Here is a 20,160-nt window from a genome sequence, read left to right as displayed (position 1 = left end):
ATGCTCATATTATTACACAGAATTGTAGGAGCAGTCTGGAGCTTTATTCTAAGTTCCATCAATAGATTTGTGAACCAGCAAATGTCCCCTTCACACGCTGTCAAGATCCTGAACTCTGCTTCGGTGGAAGATATGGAGATTGTGTTTTGTTTCCTGCATGACCAGATAATTAAGTTAGTTCCCAAATATATACAATACCCAGAGATTGATTTTCGATTATCGAGGTCAGCTGCCCAATCAGAATTCGAAAACCCATATATTATGTAGTCATTGCATGTACGAAAAATTAACCCATAAGTTTTTGTTCCTTGCAGGTAGCGTAAAATTTATTTTAACAGTCTTCCAATGAGATACCAGTAGCTTGTGCATGTACTGAGTTACTTTACAAACGGCAAAAGAAAGCTTAGACCTAGTGATGGTGACATATTGTAGAGCTCCCACTACAGACCAGTATAAAGTTGGATCTTCAAAATCTTGAGATCTTAACGACAGTAGTTGAAGGGAGGAGACCATTGGAGTGGGCATGGGAGCAGCTCCTTGCATGCCAACTTTGGATAAGAAATTTGTAATATATCTTGTTTGAGATAAATGTAGTTGTCTTGTTTGAGGATGTAAGACTTCAATACCTAAAAAATAATTTAAATACCTAAGATCTTTAAGAGAGAAAATATTATACAATTTTTGTATCATGTCAGATACAGCATGAAAATCACTACCCGTAAATATAATATCATCAACATAACAAAATAAACACATAACACTTTTGTCATCATTTCTAACAAAAAGGGAAGTATCTGATTTTGTAGAGTAAAAACCAAATTTTTGTAGAGTATGGCTAAGTTTCAAAAACCACTCTTGTGAAATCACCAAAAAAAAAATCTACTCTCGTGGTGTTTGTTTGAGGCCATAAAGGCTCTTATTTAGTTTACAAAGCATGTCTGATGTATTTTAAACAAATTCTAAAGACTGTGTCATATAAATAGCTTGATGTAAATCTCCATTTAAAAATACATTATTAAAATCAAATTGGCATATCACCCAATTCCTAAATAAAGCAATAGATAGAATCACACGTACAGTGGCAGGTTTTATAACTGGACTAAAAACTTTCTTAAAATCAAAGCCTTCAGCTTGGTGGAACCCTTTTGCCACCAAGCAAACTTTGTAACGTTGTATGGTACCATCTAGGTTCTTTTTAATTGTAAAGACCCACTTGCAACTAATAATATTAGCATGAGGTGGAGGTATGACAAGAGTCCATATTTTGATGTTCATGAGGGCTTTGTATTCCTCTTTTATGGCATCATGCCATTTTGGTATTGTGAGAGCTAAAGTAGCATTCTTGGGTGGTTGTTCTTCTATATCGTTAGTGCTATGTATAGAAGTAGTATATGCTTTAGGTTTTGATATGCCACTCTTTGATCTAGTGATCATTTTATGAGTATTAGTAAGGTGTGTGCTGTTGGGAGGTAGTAGAATGTCTACTACAGAGACGGGTTGCTGCTAGGGGTGGCAAATGGGAAAGCCCGCCCTGTCCTGCCAAAAGTCCGCCCTCGAGCGGGCTGGCCCATCCCGCCTAGTGAGACGGTCCTGAAACCTCACTCCGTCCCGCCTAACAATGGGCTGGCAGGCTAAACCCGCTAAATCTCTTTTTTTTTTTACTTTTAAATATTAAACAATATATATAATTTCATAACTATTTTAATAAATTTATAATTTCTAAATTCACAAACATTAAAGTCTTTAAAATTATAAATATATAATAAATATAATCATAAACCAAGCTTTTTAAAATAAAATAATAAAACTAATATTGTCCAAAGCAAAATAAGCACTGTCCAAAACATATAATTAAACATCTACAAGTTTAGAACATAATCAATCAAACGTAAAACCTTAAATCCAGAATACTAAATTAGAATATTTTCAAAAAATGTCCCTAGCAAAAAAAAAAAACATTGGGCCCGCTAAGGAGGCCCGTCTCGCCCCGCTAAATCCCGCGGTTTAAGCGGTGCGAGTTAGGCAGGCTTTTAAAATATGGCGGTCTCAATTTTTCAACCCAACTCATCTTTTTTAGCGGGTTACGTGGACTGGCCCGGTAGATTTTGGCCCGTTTGCCACCCTTAGTTGCTGCTGTTGTATGGGTTTAGATAACGAGAATTCATCAAGGAAAAAAGTCTGATGAGATGTTAGTAGTTGTATAAGATCAAATGAGGTTGAGGATGGGATGGACGCGCGCGTGCGCATGGGAGGGGCGGGTTGTTATATGCGGTTCAATGTTGTTGTTAGGTATAGTAGGTGTTTTAGGTGGAGACAAAATTAGTTGTATAGTTGGTATGCAAGGAACTGGTGTCTGATCTAAGGATTTTGCATTGTCTGGTTTGGGGAAGAATAAACTTTGAAATGGAAATCGAAATTCATCAAAGAGATCATGTTGAGTAATATAAATTTTACTAGTAGGAGAAAGACATTTGTAACCTTTGTGTTGAATGGAATAGCCCAAGAAAACACATTTGTGTGACTTAAAATGAAATTTGGCAGTATTGTAAGGATGAAGGTGGGGTAACAAGCGCTGCCAAAGGTCTTAAAAAAGGTGTAATCAAGTTTAGCAAAGAAAAGCATTTTAACTATATATGTAGGAGTTAAAAAAGATTCATCCCAGTAGGTGAAAGGCATTTTAGCATGAGAAAGCATGGCCAAACCCATTTTAGTGATGTGGCGATGCTTCCTCTCTGCTCGTCCATTTTGTTCTGAGATGTATGGACATGATAAACGCTAAAAAATGCCATAAAGTTGAAGGTATTCTTTAAAGGAATGAGAGAGATATTCCTTACCATTATTGGATTGAAACATTTTGATGTTGTGACCTGTGAGTTTTCCATGGATGCTTTATATTGTTTAAAAGTTTCAAAAACCTGTGACTTATTTACAAGCAAATAGATACAGGTATATCTAGAGTATGCATCGATAAAAGTTACATAATATTGAAATCCAATATGAGAAATCATGGGTGCTAGATCCCAAATGTTAGAGTAAACAAGTTTTAAAGGATAATGATATGTAATTTCTGAAATAAGAAATGGTAACTTATGCATTTTTGCTTGTATGCAATGATCACAAGCAGAGTTAAAAAATATGAAGAATTGACAATTTTATTATATTTTGGAGGATTACAATTTGTAAGGACACGTTTTACAATTTTAAGAGCAGCATGTCCAAGTCTATAATGTCATAAAGTGTAAGAGGTACATGAATTTGATTTTTTAGCATTGTTAACAACAGGGGTGTGATTTTTATATGTGATAGTATTAACAAAATTGTAGATTCTTTGAGTCCTATGTCCATGTAGAAGAGTTTCTCGAGTGTGTTCATATTTGACTAAGCAATTGTGTGCATGAAATTCAAAGAATATCTGATTGTCCTCACAAAATTTACCAACACAAATTCTTTGTCAAATCAGGAGTATATAAAAGTTGATTTAAAGCAAACAAGCGATTCGAGTCTTTTGCAAGAATATATGAATTTCCAGAATATGAGATGAACATACCTGAACAATCTCCTAATCGAACCTGTTCTGGTCCATGATGTTCATGGCTCGAAACAAGATTATTCAGGTCAGAAGTGAGATGGTATGAGGCACCAGTATCTAGATGCCAAGAATCATCTGTTAACATTGATGGTGCAGCTACATATGCCTAAGGATGATGAAAGGAAGAAGAAGGTGTTGGAGGAGTGGAGGATCTTGTGGAGTTTGTAGTGGTGGAAGTCCTGGATTTTTGAGAGTTGGTAGGAGGTCAAAAACCCTGAGAATTAGATGAGGAAGGAAAGCTTTGATCGAAGTGATGATAACATGACCATGCAAGATGACCTAGTTTTCCACAAACCTGGCATTGTGGACGAGTTAAGGTGTAGGAATTGTGACCTCCTCGATTAAACCTAGCTCCTCTTCCATGCTTTCCCCCAAAATTTGTTTGTGAATAGTGTGCTTGAGCAATCATGAATTTTGGTTTGCGAAATCTTTCTAGCATATTGTCATGTGTTTGTAGTAAATTCTTAACTTCATTGAGTATGAATGATTCTGTTTTTGCAGAGACAATGGATATGAATATTTGATAATCTTCATTGAGACCCTCAATGATAATATCAATTTGTTCTTCAGTAGTGAGTGAATTTTTCAATGCTGTTAAGGAATAAAAGAGGTGTTTGAGCTTACCCATGTAATCCGTAACTGTTAACCCAGCTCTTTTGATAGTTTTGCTTTGAAATTTGAGTTGCTTAACTTTGTATCTTGCAGCCTTGGCGAAATAATCTTTAAGCTTTTCCCTTATTTTATAACAAAAGGTGTTGCTAATCATCTTGTTATTGAAATCTTGATCCATGGAGGCTAGAAGAAAAAAAAGTTAAGTTGTAATCTTCTTGTCTCCGTTGCTTGTAATTCATGGATTCAGTACTAGTGAGAGCATCAGCATCAGATTCAAATTGAGGAGGAATTGAATCATGCTTGAGATGATCTTGCAGATTTTGGCCTCTGATTGCTACAAGTACCTGTGCTTGCCATGTTTTGAATTTGTTCTTTCTCAATTTGTTGGCTATAGGATTCTGAAAAAATTTTGGAGTGAAAATTGCTGGAACAATAACAGTATTATTGTTTAGAGGGTTTGAGTTAGCAGAATCATCAGTAATGGATGAAGCCATGGATCAAGGTACCACAGCTCTTGATACCATGAACGAATTTTAGTTTGAGTAGAGAATTAGAGAACTAAGGAGAAAAAGACTGAAAAGAGAATTTGAGATTATAAAATTGTGTGTGAATTACAGCTAGGCTAAGTCTTATATAGCCCTAAGAATGAGAGAACAGAGGACTCATCATTCATAACAACCCAGCCAAACATATCTCAACCCACTCTACTAGCAAAAACAAACTCTAACAAACTTTTCTTCCACAAATTGACTAACATGTATCCTTTTAATAGGGAAAACAAAGTTATATCTCAACAACATGCATATTGAAGTGTGTTCCACACAACGCATGAATATTGAAAAATTTAAGATGAAGTGTACAATAAGATACATGTATCTTGATATATAATTTTGAAAACTTTTGAGATTAGATTATCATCATATGTAATATGCTCGGACCCAGCCCAATAAGGGCTGGAAGTCCAACATACGGACTGCCGACCCAACGGGTCCTTGACCCGTACACGTCCAACGGAGCTTCAACCCGTACAAGAAGGTGACCCACGTATCGTTTCTCTCCTGGATGAAAATCTGGAGAGCTAGCAGAAGCTTCCAAAAGGACGGGCATGAGTCAAAGGGCCCACCTGAGCACGAGGTATAAATGGGAAGGGACCTATCCTTCTCGAGAGGCCTGTCACTTTTAGCCTAATTAGCTACTTCATCGTACAGACTCTTACTTTAGCAATAGAATGTCCTTGCAGGTGGCCCCACCCACCAACCCACCGACGACTGGGACAACACCTCTCCGTAAAGCTCACGCACAGGTCCAGAAACACCCACGATCAACCCGTTGCTCTCAACCCAACGTCCATTTGATCTACTACTCTAGCGAGCAACCGCACGTTGGTGCCGTCTGTGGCTGACGTGACAATGGAGTTCATTCCTCGTACGGAGGAAGTACGAGCAAAGGGAGGAACCCACTTGTGGAGTAGGGTTAGTTCGGGGACCTCACAGGAACGTCCGAGATCCCCGTCGTACCAGGGCGACACCCATGCCCGGTCTCCTGAGAAACACCCGTTTGGTGGTACTGGGAGCGGTATCTCTTGAATTATGCAAGAATTTAGACACAGAGTGCAAAACTTGGAGAGAAAACTGGTAGCGAGGGACCGCTATCATTCCGAACACAGCCGAGACTCTCGTCCGAGCCTGTCACGAACCCGATCTTCCACAAAGAGGTTGGAAGACCGTAAGAAGATTCCTAGGAGGGATGACGAGTGTGACAGAACTGACACTCGGTCCCTCACCTACACCCATGACAGTTCAGAGGACTGTGGGGACCGAAAAAAGACAGAGAAAAAAATGGCGAGATCCCGTTATAATGAGAGCTATTCCTTTCCACCCATCTATCCTCAAGGTTTGCCTGTCGAAGAAATTTGACAAGCTAATTGGCATGAGGTATGATGGGACCAAAGACCCACAAGAGTATCTAACGTCTTTTGAGGCCAGAATGAACTTTGAGGGCGTGGGTGACGCCGTCAGAAGCCTAGCGTTCCCTGTAACCCTGGCGGGTCCGATAATCTGCTGGTTCAATGCGCTTTTGCAAGGGTCCATTACAGCCTTTGCAGACATCACGCAAAAGTTTCTGGCACGATTCACCACTCGGATAGCTAAGGCCAAGCACCCAATTAACTTGCTCGGAGTGACTCAATGTGTTGGCGAGTCGACGAGAAAGTTTCTGGACCAGTTCAATGATGAATGCTTGGAGATCGACAACTTGACGGATTTCGTAGCAAGCCTATGTCTGACCAACAGTTTGGTGAACGAGGATATCAGGAAGCACCTCTCCACCAGACCCATGTGGATGATGCAAGAGATCTAAAGTGATGCACGGGAGTACATCAATGACGAACGGGTCAGTCAAGTGGTAGCCGCCAATAAATGGCAGTTACCCAATCAACCAGCTCATCAAACTAGCAACACTAAAGACCTAAAGAAGTGTCGAGAGAGGATACATTTGGAAAATCTTTCAAGCTATTTTTCCGAGTGGGTAAGTTCACCAATTACACCCTCTAACTGCACCCATTGTTAAGGTCTATCAACAGATTATGGTAAAAGACATATTGGCCAAGCCAAGGCAGCTCAAGGACAGGACTGGAGGGAACAAAAGCCCTTACTATGATTACTACAAAGGTTTCAGCCACAAAATGTAAGACTGTTTTGATTTGAAGGATTATTTGGGGCAAGCTATTTAAGAAGAAAAGTTAGCAGATTTCTCTCAGTTCATCTGGGAACCTAGAAGGAGAGAAATAGAATGATCCGAGGAAGATTAGAGCCGAGCTGTGAAGCCCAGGCAAAGGCTTCCCGACAAAACAGACACCGCCACGAACATCATATTTTGGAATGTGTTCGACGCCCTAGGGCTCAAAGAGTGTGACCTCAAAAGCGATCGTCACGGGGTTTGTCACACTCCCGATCTGCATTGGATCAGGGGAGAATAGGGAGTTAGCGATGACAGAGTTCGTGGTCCTGAAGGATTTCACGGCGTACAACGTCATCCTAGGCAGGAGAACCATTAATGAGCTGTCGACCATCATTTGCACGAAACTCCTTACGATGAAATTTATGACGGACAGCAGATCTGTAAGGTTGGTCCGGGGAGACTTGGAAATGGAGGTTGCCCATGACAACGCCAGGCTATCACTCGGAAAGAGTCAAAAGAAGCAACTAGAGTGTTTTTGGTAGACTTGGATGCGAGAGTTGACGAAAAACTAAGGTCAGAGCCGCAAGGAGACTTGGAGAAATTTCGGGTAGGGGATATGGAAGATAAGTTTATGTTTGGAGAAATTCCAGGGGTAGACCCCGACTTCATGTCACACTGTTTAGCCGTGAAACTTGAAGCCAAACTAGTTGCACAACGGAAGAGGAAAATGTCACCGAAAAGAGCTGATAAGGTAGCCACAGAAATGGCTATCCTGTTGGAAGCCGGTTTGATCAGAGAACTAGACTACTCAACGTGGCTCTCAAATGTGGTACTTATAAAGAAAGCGAATGGAAAGTGAATGATGTGCGTCAACTACTTAGATCTCAATAAGGCGTGTCCCAAAGATTCATTCCCCCTTCCCAATATTGATGCCCTAGTAGACGCGGCAGCGGGATACTGATTTTTTAGCTTCATGGATGCTTACTCGGGGTACAACTAGATCCCGATGCACCGAGCTGACGAAAATAAAACGGCATTTCTAATGCCAACATGGACTTATTGCTACAAAGTCATGTCGTACAGACTAAAGAATGCAGTAGTGACCTACCAAAGATTAATGGAAAAAAATCTTCAAGGACCATACCGGTAAGTCAATAGATGTTTATGTGGATGATATTTTGGTAAAGACGGACATCGAGTAATTTGGTAACTGACCTAGAATTTGTTTTCGATTGATTCCAGAGACACAATATGAGGCTGAACCCCTGAAGTGTGCATGCGCCATGGAAGTAGAAAGGTTCCTTAGATTCATGATCACACAAAGAGGAGTAGAGGCCAACCCGGATAAGTGCGAAGCCGTTCTCTGAATGAGATGTCTTGGTTGTATGAAGGATGTTCAAAGGCTGGCTGGAAGGTTGATGGCTTTATCACGGTTCCTCGATGTGTCAGCAGTGAAGGTGCTACCTTTTTTCAACCTAATAAAGAAGGGAATGACCTTTGAATGGATCCTAGAATGCAAGAAAGCTTTCAGTCACTTCAAGAGAATCTTGTCGGAACCACCAATACTCGGTAAGCCAAAGGAGGGAGAGACTCTGTACCTCTATCTTGGGAGGAAGATAAGCTGCAACAGCCTGTATACTTCATAAGCAAGGTGCTCCAAGGGGAAGAGCTAAGATACACTTGGCTGGAGAAATTAGCCTACGCTTTGTTGGTCTCCTCCCAAAGGTTAAGGTAGTACTTTCAGGGGCATCCGATTACCCTTAGAACCGATCAGGTGATTAAGCAGATTCTACAGAATCCTGACCTGGAGGGACGTATGATGACTTAGGTAATAAAATTATCCCAATATGACATACAGTATGAACCTCGACATGCGATCAAAGCTCAAGCGACGGTTGATTTCCTAATTGAAGTAACTGGAGATGCTCCCGGGAATCCGAACACACGGTGGAAACCCCTTGTTGATAGAGCGTCCAACCAAACATTCGGAGGAGCCACGATCATTTTAGAAAACTCAGAAGGAATGACTTATGAGCAATTTATCAAGTTTGAATTCCCAGTTTCAAACCACCAAGCTGAGTATGAGGTCCTGATAGGCGGCTTAACTTTAGCCAGGGAGGTCAAAGTAACAAAGATGGAGGTTAAATAGTGACTCTCAGGTCGTAACCTCACAAGTAAGCGAGACCTATCAAGCTAAAGACCCAATGTTGCAAAAGTATCTGGAAAAAGTGAAGCAGTTATGCTAAGTATGCAGTAATACAGGGATAACTATACAAAAGAGGACTTAATCAGGCCCTACTAAAGTGCCTACGCCCTAACCAGATGACTACGTCTTAAGCGAAGTCTACGAAGGATGTTGCGGCCAAAACATTGGCGGGGATATCTTTAGCTCGTAAGCTCGTCAGAGCTGGATACTATTGGCCTTCTATGAAGACGGATGCCCGAGAGTTCGTGAAAAAGTGCAGAAAGTGCTAAGAAAATGCAAATTTCCACAAGGCGCTAGCAGAAGAGCTGAGTTCCATGCTGGTCTCAGGCCTTTTTCACAGTGGGGAATTGACCTCTTGGGGCCATTCCTGGTGGCCCCAGGTCAAGTCAAGTACCTCATTGTGGCTATTGACTATTTCACTAAGTGTGTGAAAGTGAAATCGTTGGCTAGTATCTAGTCTGCGAATTGTCGGAAGTTCCTCTAAAGGCAAGTAATTGCTAGGTTTGTGATACTATAGATCGTTGTGTCGGACAATGAGACACAATTTCCTGACCAAAAATTTGGAAAGTTCTTAGTAGGACTGGGACTCAAACATAGGTTTCCCTCTACGGAGCACCCCCAGAGTAACGGGCAAGCCGAGGCGACGAACAAAGTTATCCTCAGTAGGTTAAAGAAGCATTTTGATCAATGAAAGGGCTCCTGGATAGACGAGTTAGCCTCTGTCTTATGGTCCAATTAGACAACACCATAATCTTCCACCAGAAAAATGCCTTTCCGGCTTACTTATGGCATTGATGCGGTTATTTCAGTAGATGTGGTCATTCTAGTAGAGCGGAGAACCAAGTCCAAGATTACTCCTAGGAGGGACTAGTGAAGCCATTGAAAAAGACTTGATAGATGAGACAAGGGATATGACTCATTTGTTGGTGACAGCTCTGAAACAGAGGATAGTGCTGCATTACAATCACAGCTAACTCCCAGTTGGGAAGACCTTACAGAGTAAGAGAAGTGCTCAGGAAAGGTGCCTACAAGTTGGAATGGCTAGATGGAAAAGAGGTCCCGAGGACTTGAAATGTGACAAATCTTAAGAAGTTCTACTCTTGAATGACCAACGACCTACCGATCAGATGGTTATCTTTTACCTTTATTTTTATTCACTTTGTCATCTGTTTTGTTTTTCTCTTCTTTATATTTACTTTGTTACAAGAATTTTTGTTCCATTATTGATAAACAAGAATTAAAGAGGGGGTACTATTTCCCCTTGCCCTCAAAGCGAGGTGACTGCAAGGGTTTTAACGAGGCCCATTGGTGCGCAAAATTGTGATCACTACAACTTCGCACAACTAACCAGCAAGTGCACTGGGTCGTCCAAGTAATAAACCTTACGCGAGTAAGGGTCGATCCCACGGAGATTGTTGGTATGAAGCAAGCTATGGTCACCTTGTAAATCTTAGTCAGGCAGACTCAAATGGGTATAGATGATGAATAAAACATAAAGATAAAGATAGAGATACTTATGTATTCCATTGGTGAGAACTTCAGATAAGCGTATGAAGATGCTTTGTCCCTTCCGTCTCTCTGCTTTCATACTGTCTTCATCCAATACTTCTTACTCCTTTCCATGGCAAGCTTATGCAAGGGTTTCACCGTTGTCAGTGGCTACCTCCCATCCTCTCAGTGGAAATGTTCAACGCACCCTGTCACGGCACGGCTATCCAGCTGTCGGCTCTCGATCGGGCCGGAATAGAATCCAGTGATTCTTTTGCGTCTGTCACTAACGCCCCGCCCTCAGGAGTTTGAAGCACGTCACAGTCACTCAATCATTGAATCCTACTCAGAATACCACAGACAAGGTTAGACCTTCCGGATTCTCTTGAATGCCGCCATTAGTTCTTGCCTATACCACGAAGACTCTGATCTCACGGAATGGCTGGCTGCTTTGTCAGGCGAGCGCTCGGTTGTCAGGCGATCAACCATGCATCGTGTATCAGGAATTCAAGAGATATTCACCCAATCTAAGGTAGAACGGAGGTGGTTGTCAGTCACACGTTCATAGGTGAGAATGATGATGAGTGTCACGGATCATCACATTCATCAAGTTGAAGAACAAGTGATATCTTGGAACAAGAACAAGCGGAATTGAATAGAAGAACAATAGTAATTGCATTAATACTCGAGGTACAGCAGAGCTCCACACCTTAATCTATGGTGTGTAGAAACTCCACCGTTGAAAATACATAAGAACAAGAGTGATCATTGGCTTCGGTCCCAAAGAGGGCACCAGAAGAACCAAGATGAAAATACAATAGTCAAAGGTCTACTTATAGGGAACTAGTAGCTTAAGAATTACAAAGATGAGTAAATGTCATAAAAATCCACTTCCGGGCCCACTTGGTGTGTGCTTGGGCTGAGCAATGAAGCATTTTTCGTGTAGAGACTCTTCTTGGAGTTAAACGCCAGCTTTTATGCCAGTTTGGGCGTTTAACTCCCATTTTGGTGCCAGTTCCGGCGTTTAACGCTGGGAATTCTGAAGGTGACTTTGAACGCCGGTTTGGGCCATCAAATCTTGGGCAAAGTATGGACTATCATATATTGCTGGAAAGCCCAGGATGTCTACTTTCCAACGCCGTTGAGAGCGCGCCAATTGAACTTCTATAGCTCCAGAAAATCCACTTCGAGTGCAGGGAGGTCAGAATCCAACAGCATCTGCAGTCCTTTTCAGTCTCTGAATCAGATTTTTGCTCAGGTCCCTCAATTTCAGCCAGAAAATACCTGAAATCACAGAAAAATACACAAACTCATAGTAAAGTCCAGAAAAGTGAATTTTAACTAAAAACTAATAAAAATATACTAAAAACTAACTGGATCATACTAAAAACATACTAAAAACAATGCCAAAAAGCGTATAAATTATCCGCTCATCACAACACCAAACTTAAATTGTTGCTTGTCCCCAAGCAACTGAAAATCAAATAAGATAAAAAGAAGAGAATATGTAATGAATTCCAAAATCATCTATGAAGATCAGTATTAATTAGATGAGCGGGGCTTTTAGCTTTTTGCCTCTGAATAGTTTTGGCATCTCACTTTATCCTTTGAAATTCAGAATGATTGGCTTCTTTAGGAACTCAGAATCCAGATAGTGTCATTGATTCTCCTAGTTAAGTATGATGATTCTTGAACACAGCTACTTATTGAGTCTTGGCCGTGGCCCAAAGCACTCTGTCTTCCAGTATTACCACCGGATACATACATGCCACAGACACATAATTGGGTGAACCTTTTCAGATTGTGACTCAGCTTTGCTAAAGTCCCCAATTAGAGGTGTCCAGGGTTCTTAAGCACACTCTTTTTGCCTTGGATCACAACTTTATTTCTTTCTTTTTCTTTCTTTTTCTCTTTCCCCTTTTTTTTTCGTTTTTCTCCTTTTTTTTTTGTATTCACTGCTTTTTCTTGCTTCAAGAATCATTTTAATGATTTTTCAGATCCTCAGTAACATGTCTCCTTTTTCATCATTCTTTCAAGAGCCAACATTCATGAACCACAAATTCAAAAGACATATGCACTGTTCAAGCATACATTCAGAAAACAAAAAGTATTACCACCACATCAAAATAATTAAACTGTTATAAAATTCAAAATTCATGCAATTCTTTTCTTTTTCAATTAAGAACACTTTTTTTTATTTAAGAGAGGTGATGGATTCATAGGACATTCATAACTTTAAGGCATAGACACTAAGACACTAATGATCATAAGACACAAACATGGATAAACATAAGCATAAATTTCGAAAAAAACAAGAAAATAAAGAACAAGGAGATTAAAGAACGGGTCCACCTCAGTGATGGCGGCTTGTTCTTCCTCTTGAAGATCTTATGGAGTGCTTGAGCTCCTCAATGTCTCTTCCTTGTCTTTGTTGCTCCTCTCTCATGATTCTTTGATCTTCTCTAATTTCATGGAGGAGGATGGAATGTTCTTGGTGCTCCACCCTTAGTTGTCCCATGTTGGAACTCAATTCTCCTAGGGTGGTGTTAATTTGCTCCCAATAGTCTTGTGGAGGAAAGTGCATCCCTTGAGGCATCTCAGGGATCTCATGATGAGAGGGGTCTCTTGTTTGCTCCATCCTTTTCTTAGTGATGGGTTTGTCCTCATCAATGAGGATGTCTCCTTCTATGTCAACTCCTACTGAATAACAGAGGTGACAAATGAGATGAGGAAAGGCTAACCTTGCTAAGGTAGAGGACTTGTCTGCCACCTTATAGAGTTCTTGGGCTATAACCTCATGAACTTCTACTTCTTCTCCAATCATGATGCTATGGATCATGATGGCCCGGTCTAGAGTAACTTCAGACCGGTTGCTAGTGGGAATGATTGAGCGTTGGATAAACTCCAACCATCCTCTAGCCACGGGCTTGAGGTCATGCCTTCTTAATTGAACCGGCTTCCCTCTTGAATCTCTCTTCCATTGGGCGCCCTCTTCACAGATGTCAGTGAGGACTTGGTCCAACCTTTGATCAAAGTTGACCCTTCTAGTGTAAGGATGTTCATCTCCTTGCATCATAGGCAAGTTGAATGCCAACCTTACATTTTTCGGACTAAAATCTAAGTATTTCCCCCGAACCATTGTAAGCCAATTCTTCGGGATCGGGTTCACACTTTGATCATGGCTCTTGGTGATCCATGCATTGGCATAGAACTCTTGAACCATTAAGATTCCGACTTGTTAAATGGGGTTGGTAAGAACTTCCCAACCTCTTCTTCGGATCTCATGTCGGATCTCTGGATATTCACTCTTTTTGAGTGAAAAAGGGACCTCGGGGATCACCTTCTTCAAGGCCACAACTTCATAGAAGTGGTCTTGATGCACCCTTGAGATGAATCTCTCCATCTCCCATGACTCGGAGGTGGAAGCTTTTGCCTTCCCTTTCCTCTTTCTAGAGGTTTCTCCAGCCTTGGATGCCATAAATGGTTATGGAAAAACAAGAAGCAATGCTTTTACCACACCAAACTTAAAAGGTTTGCTCGTCCTCGAGCAAAAGAAGAAAGAAGAGAGTAGAAGAAGAAGAAATGAGGAAGAAGGGAATGGCTTTGTGTTCAGCCAAAGAGGGGGAGAAGTGGTGTTTAGGTTGTGTGAAAATGAAGGAGTGAAGAAGGGTTTATATAGGAGAGGGGGGCTCATGGTTCGGTCATGTATGGGTGGGTTTGGGAGGGAAAGTGGTTTGAATTTGAAGGGTGAGGTAGGTGGAGTTTTATGAAGGATGGATGTGAGTGGTGAAGAGAAAGATGGGATTTGATAGGTGAAGGGTTTTTTTTTTTTGGGAAGAGGTGTTGAGGTGATTGGTGAATGGGTGAAGAAGAAAGAGGGTGGTGGGGTTGGTGGGGATCCTGTGGGGTCCACAGATCCTGAGGTGTCAAGGAAAAGTCATCCCTGCACCAAGTGGCAAGAAAATTTGCGTTTTGTGCCAAATCTAGCGTTAAACGCCGGGCTGGTGCCCATTTCTGGCGTTTAACGCCAGGTTCTTGCCCTTTTCTGGCGTTTAACGCCAGTCTGGTGCCCCTTTCTGGCGTTAAACGCCCAGAATGGTGCCAGACTGGGCGTTAAACGCCCAACTGCTAGCCTTACTGGCGTTTAAACGCCAGCAACATCTTCCTCCAGGGTGTGCTGTTTTTCTTTCTGTTTTTCATTCTGTTTTTGCTTTTTCAATTGATTTTGTGACTTCTCATGATCATCAACCTACAGAAAACATAAAATAACAAAGGGAAATAGATAAAATATAGTAAGATTGGGTTGCCTCCCAACAAGCGCTTCTTTAATGTCAATAGCTTGACAGTGGGCTCTCATGGAGCCTCACAGATGCTCAGAGCAATGTTGGAACCTCCCAACACCAAACTTAGAGTTTGACTGTGGGGGTTCAACACCAAACTTAGAGTTTGGTTGTGGCCTCCCAACACCAAACTTAGAGTTTGACTGTGGGGGCTCTGTTTGACTCTGTCTTGAGAGAAGCTCTTTATGCTTCCTCTCCATGGTGACAGAGGGATATCCTTGAGCCTTAAACACAAAGGACTCCTCATTCACTTGAATGATCAGTTCACCTCTATCAACATCAATCATAGCCTTTGTTGTGGCTAGGAAGGGTCTGCCAAGGATGATGGCTTCATCCATGCACTTCCCAGTCTCTAGGACTATGAAATCAGCAGGGATGTAATGGTCTTCAATTTTCACCAGAACATCCTCTACAAGTCCATAAGCTTGTTTTCTTGAATTGTCTGCCATCTCTAGTGAGATTCTTGCAGCTTGCACCTCAAAGATCCCTAGCTTCTCCATTACAGAGAGAGGCATGAGGTTTACACTTGACCCTAAGTCACACAGAGCCTTCTTGAAGGTCATGGTGCCTATGGTACAAGGTATTGAAAACTTCCCAGGATCTTGTCTCTTTTGAGGTAATTTCTGCTTAGACAAGTCATCTAGTTCTTTGGTGAGCAAAGGAGGTTTGTTCTCCCAAGTCTCATTTCCAAATAACTTGTCATTTAGCTTCATGATTGCTCCAAGGTATTTAGCAACTTGCTCTTCAGTGACATACTCATCCTCTTCAGAGGAAGAATACTCATCAGAGCTCATGAATGGCAGAAGTAGGTCCAATGGAATCTCTATGGTCTCATTTTGAGCCTCAGATTCCCATGGTTCCTCATTGGGGAACCCAGTGGAGGCTAGTGCACGCCCATTGAGGTCTTCCTCAGTGGCGTTCACTTCCTCTCCTTCCTCTCCAAATTCGGCCATGTTGATGGCCTTGCACTCTCCTTTTGGATTTTCTTCTGTATTGCTTGGAAGAGTACTAGGAGGGAGTTCAGTAACTTTCTTGCTCAGTTGTCCCACTTGTGCCTCCAAATTTCTAATGGAGGACCTTGTTTCAGTCATAAAACTTTGAGTGGTTTTGATCAGATCAGAGGCCATGGTCGCAAAGTCAGAGGTGTTCTGCTTAGAATTCTCTGTCTGTTGCTGAGAAGATGATGGAAAAGGCTTGCCATTGCTAAACCTGTTTCTTCAACCATTATTGTTGTTGAAACCTTGTTGAGGTCTCTGTTGATCCTTCCATGAGAAATTTGGGTGATTTCTCCATGAAGAATTATAGGTGTTTCCATAGGGTTCTCCCATGTAATTCACCTCTTCCATTGAAGGGTTCTCAGGATCATAAGCTTCTTCTTCAAATGAAGCATCCTTAGTACTGCCAGGTGCATTTTGCATTCCAGACAGACTTTGAGAAATAAAATTGACTTGCTGAGTCAATATTTTGTTCTGAGCTAATATGGCATTCAGAGTATCAATCTCAAGAACTCCTTTCTTCTGACTTGTCCCATTGTTCACAGGATTCCTTTCAGAAGTATACATGAATTGGTTATTTGCAACCATTTCAATTAGCTCTTGAGCTTCTGTAGGCGTCTTCTTCAGATGAAGAGATCCTCCAGCAGAGCTATCCAAAGACATCTTGGATAGTTCAGACAGACCATCATAGAAAATACCTATGATGCTCCATTCAGAAAGCATGTCAGAAGGACATTTTCTGATCAATTGTTTGTATCTTTCCCAAGCTTCATAGAGGGATTCACCTTTCTTCTGTCTGAAGGTTTGGACTTCCACTCTAAGCTTACTCAATTTTTGAGGTGGAAAGAACTTTGCCAAGAAGGCATTAACTAGCTTTTTCCAAGAGTTCAGGCTGTCTTTAGGTTGTAAGTCCAACCATATCCTAGCTCTGTCTCTTACAGCAAAAGGGAATAGCATAAGTCTGTAGACCTCAGGGTCAACCCCATTAGTCTTGACAGTGTCACAGATTTGCAAGAATTCAACTAAGAACTGATGAGGATCTTCCAATGGAAGTCCATGGAACTTGCAATTCTGTTGCATTAGAGAAACTAATTGAGGCTTAAGCTCAAAGTTGTTTGCTCCAATGGCAGGGATAGAGATGCTTCTCCCATAGAAGTCGGGAGTAGGTGCAGTAAAGTCACCCAGCACCTTCCTTGCATTGTTTGCATTGTTGTTGTTTTCGGCTGCCATGTCTTCTTCTTCTTTGAAGATTTCTGTTAGGTCCTCTACAGAGAGTTGTGCCTTAGCTTCTCTTAGCTTTCGCTTCAAGGTCCTTTCAGGTTCAGGGTCAGCTTCAACAAGAATGCCTTTGTCTTTGTTCCTGCTCATATGAAAGAGAAGAGAACAAGAAAATATGGAATCCTCTATGTCACAGTATAGAGATTCCTTGAGGTGTCAGAAGAAAAGAAAAATAGAAGGAAGAAGTAGAGAATTCGAACTTAGTGAGATAGAGTTCGAATTGTGCATTGAGGAGGAGTGTTACTCTATAAATAGAAGGATGTGAGAAGAGGGGAAGAAATTTTCGAAAATTAAGTTAAAAAAATTTTAAGAACATTTTGAAAAATTGATTGATAATTTTCGAAAACTAAAAGTGGGAAAGAAATCAAGTGATTTTTGAAAAAAAAAATATGATTGAAAACTATTTTTGAAAAAGATGTGGTTGAAAAGATATGTTTGAAAAATTATGCTTTTAAAGAGATATGATTGAAAAGATATGATTTGAAAACAATTTTAAAAAGATTTGATTTTAAAATTAATGACTTGGCTAACAAGAAAAGATATGATTCAAACATTAAACATTTCTCAACAGAAAAGGCAACATACTTAAAATGTTCAATCAAATCATTAATTGTTAGCAAGTATCTTTGAAAAAGGAAAGAAATTGATTTTGAAAACATTTGATTGAAAGGATTTGATTTGAAAAAGATTTGATTTTGAAAAACTTTGAAAACTTGAAAAAAATTGATTTGAAAACAAAATCTTCCCTCTTGTGCCATCCTGGCGTTAAACGCCCAGAATGGTGCACATTCTGGCGTTTAACGCCCAATGCACTACCTTTTTGGGCGTTAAACGCCCAACCAGGCACCCTGGCTGGCGTTTAAACGCCAGTCTGTCCTTCTTCACTGGGCGTTTTGAACGCCCAGCTTTTTCTGTGTAATTCCTCTGCTGCATGTTCTGAATCTTCAGTTCCCTGTACTATTGACTTGAAAATAGAACCAAGATCAATGCATGCAAGACACCAAACTTAAAATGAGACACTAGACTCAACAAGAAACATAAAATCTTTTTTTGGTTTTTTATGATTTTGTAATTTTTTTGTGGTTTTTTCGAAAATTATATGAAAATAGAAAATAAAGGTTTCAGAATTCTTAATTAGAATTCCAGGAATCATTGCAATGCTAGTCTAAGACTCCGGTCCAGGAATTAGACATGGCTTCACAGCCAGCCAAGCTTTCAAAGAAAGCTTCGGTCCAAAACACTAGACATGGCAAATGCCAGCCAAGCCTTAGCAGATCATTGCTCCAATAGCAAGATTGATAGAAATCAACAAGCTCTTGTGATGATAAGTTGAAACCTCGGTCCAATAAGATTAGACATGGCTTCACAGCCAGCCAGACTTTAACAGATCATCATGAAACTCTAGAACTCATTCTTAAGAACTCTAAAAAAAAAATACCTAATCTAAGCAACAAGATGAACGGTCAGTTGTCCATACACGAAACAATCCCCGGCAACGGCGCCAAAAACTTGGTGCGCGAAATTGTGATCACTACAACTTCGCACAACTAACCAGCAAGTGCACTGGGTCGTCCAAGTAATAAACCTTACGCGAGTAAGGGTCGATCCCACGGAGATTGTTGGTATGAAGCAAGCTATGGTCACCTTGTAAATCTTAGTCAGGCAGACTCAAATGGGTATAGATGATGAATAAAACATAAAGATAAAGATAGAGATACTTATGTATTCCATTGGTGAGAACTTCAGATAAGCGTATGAAGATGCTTTGTCCCTTCCGTCTCTCTGCTTTCCTACTGTCTTCATCCAATCCTTCTTACTCCTTTCCATGGCAAGCTTATGCAAGGGTTTCACCGTTGTCAGTGGCTACCTCCCATCCTCTCATTGGAAATGTTCAACGCACCCTGTCACGGCACGGCTATCCAACTGTCGGTTCTCGATCGGGCCGGAATAGAATCCAGTGATTCTTTTGTGTCTGTCACTAACGCCCCGCCCTCAGGAGTTTGAAGCACGTCACAGTCACTCAATCATTGAATCCTACTCAGAATACCACAGACAAGGTTAGACCTTCCGGATTCTCTTGAATGCCGCCATCAGTTCTTGCCTATACCACGAAGACTCTGATCTCACGGAATGGCTGGCTCGTTTGTCAGGCGAGCGCTCGGTTGTCAGGCGATCAACCATGCATCGTGTATCAGGAATCCAAGAGATATTCACCCAATCTAAGGTAGAACGGAGGTGGTTGTCAGTCACACGTTCATAGGTGAGAATGATGATGAGTTTCACGGATCATCACATTCATCAAGTTGAAGAACAAGTGATATCTTGGAACAAGAACAAGCGGAATTGAATAGAAGAACAATAGTAATTGCATTAATACTCGAGGTACAGCAGAGCTCCACACCTTAATCTATGGTGTGTAGAAACTCCACCGTTGAAAATACATAAGAACAAGAGTGATCATTGGCTTCGGTCCCAAAGAGGGCACCAGAAGAACCAAGATGAAAATACAATAGTCAAAGGTCCTACTTATAGGGAACTAGTAGCTTAAGAATTACAAAGATGAGTAAATGTCATAAAAATCCACTTCCGGGCCCACTTGGTGTGTGCTTGGGCTGAGCAATGAAGCATTTTTCGTGTAGAGACTCTTCTTGGAGTTAAACGCCAGCTTTTATGCCATTTTGGGCGTTTAACTCCCATTTTGGTGCCAGTTCCGGCGTTTAACGCTGGGAATTTTGAAGGTGACTTTGAACGCCGGTTTGGGCCATCAAATCTTGGGCAAAGTATAGACTATCATATATTGCTGGAAAGCCCAGGATGTCTACTTTCCAACGCCGTTGAGAGCGCGCCAATTGGGCTTCTATAGCTCCAGAAAATCCACTTCGAGTGCAGGGAGGTCAGAATCCAACAGCATCTGCAGTCCTTTTCAGTCTCTGAATCAGATTTTTGCTCAGGTCCCTCAATTTCAGCCAGAAA

The 20,160-nt window shown here is 41.1% G+C and overlaps 1 non-coding gene across 1 annotated transcript; it reads left to right on the top strand.

Moving 5' to 3' along the window:
- The first annotated feature begins 16,626 nt into the window (after positions 1-16,626).
- Positions 16,627-16,734, top strand: LOC130937665 (small nucleolar RNA R71). The gene has a single exon (XR_009068872.1). It is a non-coding gene; the product is annotated as a small nucleolar RNA R71 (small nucleolar RNA).
- The last annotated feature ends 3,426 nt before the right edge of the window (positions 16,735-20,160 follow it).

Source organism: Arachis stenosperma, chromosome 6, assembly GCF_014773155.1.
Source record: "Arachis stenosperma cultivar V10309 chromosome 6, arast.V10309.gnm1.PFL2, whole genome shotgun sequence".
Lineage (NCBI taxonomy): Eukaryota > Viridiplantae > Streptophyta > Magnoliopsida > Fabales > Fabaceae > Arachis > Arachis stenosperma.
Note: the sequence above shows the minus strand (reverse complement) of the source record. Positions and strands in the feature narration are given on the sequence as shown.